Source organism: Limulus polyphemus, unplaced genomic scaffold (genome assembly GCF_000517525.1).
Source record: "Limulus polyphemus unplaced genomic scaffold, Limulus_polyphemus-2.1.2 Scaffold32, whole genome shotgun sequence".
Classification (NCBI taxonomy): Eukaryota; Metazoa; Arthropoda; class Merostomata; order Xiphosura; family Limulidae; genus Limulus; species Limulus polyphemus.
The window spans coordinates 1188412-1193688 of record NW_013665642.1 but is presented as its reverse complement, the minus strand read 5'-3'; the positions used below and the strand labels follow the sequence as shown (position 1 = coordinate 1193688).

General features: G+C 33.8%; 1 protein-coding gene across 5 annotated transcripts in view; it reads left to right on the top strand.

Annotated features, from left to right (window-relative positions):
• Positions 1 to 5002, top strand: part of LOC106460125 (peroxisome biogenesis factor 1-like) — a 125277-nt gene extending 120275 nt beyond the window's left edge. For 4 of the 5 annotated variants that reach the window (XM_022387103.1, XM_022387117.1, XM_022387110.1 and 1 more), the window contains one exon: positions 4419 to 5002. The gene's annotated coding sequence lies outside the window, so the exon portion shown is untranslated. The remainder of the gene's footprint in view (positions 1 to 4418) is intronic. The other variant, XM_022387113.1, reaches the window with a different exon arrangement.
• Positions 5003 to 5277: the final 275 nt, after the last annotated feature.

The following is a 5277-nucleotide window of genomic DNA, read 5'->3' as shown; positions in this document are numbered from 1 at the left end:
TTCAAAATATTCCATATGTTAAAAATAATATAAATAAAGGGGTATTTTTTGCGTTTTCTAGAGTTGTAGAGGATGACATTAAACATGTCTCACACCAATAAATTAAACTCTTGTTATCACTCTATAACCAAAGATAATGTCGTTGTTTTCTGTAGTATTTTTTGTAGTTGTGGCAAATCTACAAAGGCTGTTTGCCGCTGTCCCTAATTTTGAACTACTGGCCAAAGTGAAGGCAGCCAGTTAGTAGCACCCATCACACGTGCTGAGGGATTGACAGATACTCTTACAACGCACCCACAGCTTAAGTGCGCGGAATATTTTGTGGTATCGCACTGATTTGAACCCAGCTCGCCAGCTTCGAAATCCAAAGCTCTTCCAAATAGCCAACACGCGGAAATTTTTCTATAGGATCAAATTTATAATTAGTAAATAAATAAAATAGAAATACTGCACGCACTAATATCGTAAAAGAATAATTACAGACATTTAAAGCAGAGAACATGAAATATCAGGTTACCATGTCAACGTTGTGAAACATGGTGGCGTTTTTATATTCTCTTATAAACAGTTTAGCCATTTTTAATTCTTTCTAATTTTTATTCTTAATAAATATTGGCTTCTTTCGTCTTTAACATAAATGAAATACTTGAAAACGAAATAGATTCGTAAATATATGTGCATTACAAGATTTAGAACTTCGTTCTAACAAAGTTATTTCCATTATTTGTGTTGTAGACTCTGAAAGAAACACGCGAATTAATAATGGAAAATAAATTAGTTAACATTTGTTTAGCATGTATAAGATGTTAATGTTTTTTTAATAACTTTACAGTTATTTTTGTATACGTCAAAAAAGTTCACAGATTATGCACTTTTTCCCCCATTTAAACTGCATTAGAGCCTTTACAGCTTCCAACAGCAAAGATATAATTAGGTTTGTGATAAAATGGAATTGTTTACAATTCTAGTAGGTGTTATATATATAAATACCGTACTCTTAAAACAAATGAACGGAACTGATATATGTATGTATATAAAGAGAGACATGTATATATATTTCTGTAATGATGACTTGAAACAAATATTTTGTACAGGTTTCGCTCAGTAGTTTAAGGAGTTTTTTTCAAACCAGTTTTATTTATGTTAACACATGCTGTTTGTTACCAAACATAAGCTGATTCGTTGTATTTTGTGCTTAACTTGATTCGAATATAATAAACAAGTAGCAACGACATTAGGGATAGCTTACTTTAGTACTTCCGTGATAATCACGCATCTTAACATTATTACAATTACCGATGGAGTCCATATAAGACCCGTCGGCCTTTCCAAATACTTTTCCATACTAATCATACATCAAACTGCGTGTTGGCCCATGATTTTGTTGTTTACAGGGTCTCTAGTAGCACATGAATCACACACACAAATGGGAACCACCAGTATTGCAATTACTCACGCTAATTATTACAGGAGTTCCTTATGTATTCTGCACAGAAAATAAGTTATTTCGTTTGGTTAGTAACAGGCAGAAATATAAAATGTACTCAGTATGATGCAATGTGGAGACGACCCAGTTACCGAATGATATAAGAATAAGTTGGTCATTGAAGAAGACAGATACAGTGAATGATGTATGTATATCTTTCAGTTATTGGTCGAAACTTGTCAGTTTTCGATCCTTCTCATAACTTGTCTTTATAGAAAGATAGTTTGATCCTAGCACCTAACTATAGGCAAAAACAACACCAGGGAAAGATTTCACTTTGAGAGTGAGGGGGAGAAAATGAGCATTTTTATGAATGAATTTAAGGTTTTGGCGCGAAGATAAAGCCGTATATTCAAGGCGTGTCGAACAAGTATTATCGCATATACGATACCTTATTATTTACTCAAGATGCCGAAGGTCAACACATGCCATTTTCAATTAGTGTGGAAGATAAGAATTTAGAGTATCGTTTAGCATGTATCACACACACACAAAACCGCATGTTGATATGTACTTGTAACAGTACTTGTGTAATACGCATCACGTGCTTCTTAAAGTGAAGATTAAACATACGATTAGCTGATATTGGGGTTTGTTATCTGTGGTTGTATTTCTAATTCATAAATATATCACTTGCCTCTTAAAATCAAAATACAACTATAATTCATGTTGAAATTTGTATATGTGTGTGTGGATGTTTCAAAAACATGTTGAGAGGATTACTAACGTACGCACACCAATATATATATATAAATCTCAACATGATTTAGAAACATCCACACACTAATATACAAATCTCAACATGATTTAGAAACATCCACGCACAGATATACAAAATATATATATATATATATTACGTATTCTTAAAGCCAATAATATAAAAATACAACTAATTCATGTTCAGATTTTTAAATGTACATGTGTTTCTAATATATACAGATATACCTTTCGTTTTAAAGTCGAAAATATATTGCAGCTAATTCGTGCCGGAATTATATATATATTTATATTTAATTCATACATACAGAGAGTTGTGTACGTTATATTAAACGATTTTGAATATGCAAATCAGCATGTCATATGACATTCACAGCCGATATAAAGTCTGGTGGAACTCAATGTATCAGAACTACATTTTGACGTTGCAAGTGATCGTTTATGGGAAGCGGTATATAACAGCCTCTTTGACGTAATATATTTATGCACTCAGATAATAAAGCTGTGGTGAGCACAGCACAAATAGCCCATTGTGTAACTATAAACAAGCAAACAAACAAACATAAAAATGTGTTCAGATCGGTGATTTAGAACTTCTATGACGGGGATATCCTTTGTACTTATTGGCATTGGAAAAACAAAGGTATATAGATCGACTTTACAAGGACATCCAGAAAAAGACATACAACAAGTTGTGCCCCAGCTGTGGTAAGCAAAGTGCGGCGTCTTGTAACAGGTGAGAATCCACGAACACAAAGGTTAGTAGCAAAAAGTAGTTCACGTGGCCCAGGCAACAGTACTTAACATAATCAAGAAAGATCTCTATCTGGATAAGCGGCACGAGTCATGTGCACACGAGATGTCTCCACGACACGCACCGATATACAAATCTCAACATGAATTTGCTGTATTTTTGTTCTAGACTTTAAGAATAATGTGACATATGTATGAAATGAATATACCCACATGTAAATATACAAATCCCAACATGAATTAATATTGGCTTTCTATTATGATGAGGGTCGAGCGGGGCCCAGTGGTTTACTTGCGGAACTGTGGATCTGCTTGCCCAGTGTTTGCATTCTGTCTGTCTGGATCGGGATTTTTCTATGGATCTGGGAGAATCATGTTCTACTTAGACCTCTTCCTTCCTCCTGAACTATTGTTCATTTTAACTTGAATGTAGTAATTGGCGCGCTAATGATGGATTTCTTTCCTATTTTTTAGTATCCTTTTCAGGGCCACGTGAATTTTATCAGATTTCTGGTATTATATGGTCTGGATATGGATGATTTATTTGCTTCTTAGCCCTGTGTATTTGTGTCTTGTGAATTATGGAGTTCACAAATAGTTGGGTTATGTATGGTAGTACTGGTGTAAAGTGTTGTTTGGCAATTGTTATAAATAGGGTGATACAAAGAAACCGTGACTAGAGGGAAGTCAACAGCCCCACCCCAATGTTTTGAGAAACTATTATTTGACTAAATAGCAGAATATCTGGCCATCATCATTATAACGCATACTCGTGGCTCCAGAGTGCGGAGCGCCATTTTTTGTTTTTGGACGGTAACGAGTCAAGAACAAACAGTACACCCAATTATAGATGCAGCCAAAAATACTTTATTTGACTTCATTAGACAATACCAAAACCCACAAAATCGAGACCAAAGTTTTTGGCTTTTCAGTTACAGTGTTTTTGGGGGTACCTTTTCATTTTCTGCAAAGAAAAATACACAATAAACGGAAGACGAAGTTATTGTCGATAAAACTGGCGGTAAAATTCAGCAAATACTTCCAAGAAAGCTCTTACTAAATTACAGATAAGCAGATTATACATACTGAAACAATCTTAAAACGTTGATATTTAGAACGCTATTTATTAAAACTAACGACGACGAACTGTTTCGGCTTCACACATTATACGCTAGGTTTATTAACGAACAGTCTGAGTGGTTTTTTACTTTTCTTCCGCTGTGTACTTACTGTAATGATCACTATATCAACCCTGTTTTTAGTATATCATTTTGATACAGTCTCAGCAAACACAGTTTTTAAATCTCAAATACATTCTACTTACGAACTTCCTTCTAAAGCAGTCTGTTTGTTTCGAGTATTTGCGCAAAGATACTCAACAGCTCTCTGCGCTAGCCGTTCCTAGTTTTGAACTGATAGGAGTAGACAAAGATATCGTATTGGAATTTGGACACTCCAGCAGAAAATGAAAATGTACCCCCAAAAACACTGTAACTGAAAAGCCAAAAACTGGAGTAGACAAAGATATCGTATTAGAATTTGGACACTCCAGCAGAAAATGAAAAGGTACCCCCAAAAACACTGTAACTGAAAAGCCAAAAACTGGAGAAGACAAAGATATCGTATTGGAATTTGGACACTCCAGCAGAAAATGACGTCTTCAAATAAGTTGATGGTGACAATGTACAGATATAATTAGATAAATGTGAAACATTAGATCAATAATATATGTAAATACCTGTAATTGTGTACAAAAATTTTATAAGTGATTTTAACCCTCATGTTTTTTTAGTTTAACGAATATATATATGTTAAAGAAAAATCACCAGGACGTAAAAATAGACACTCCCTCATTTCAGTTCAAAGGAATGATGCAACAATAATGATTTTTTGTACTGAAAAAAAACGTGTTTTGTGTTACGGAATAATTATATTTGTGTTTTTAATTTAACGAATATATGTTAAAGAAAAATCACCAGGACGTAAAAATAGACACTCTCTCTTTTCAGTTCAAAGGAATGATGCAACAATAATGATTTTTTGTACTGAAAAAAAACGTGTTTTGTGTTACGGAATAATTATATTTGTGTTTTAAATGATTAAATACAATTGAACAATATGCCGTTTTTCGATGTTATGTTCTTTAATTGGTGGATTTGAGTATGCCACACACACAAAAAATTAATTGATGTACACGCACTTTGTGTGACTATTATAAAGGTGATAACTTAATACTGCAGACTCGATGACGAGGAACCCACTTTGAGACTAATAATGGTTGGAGACGGCTTGAATGGGTAATGAAGAAAAACTTTAATATA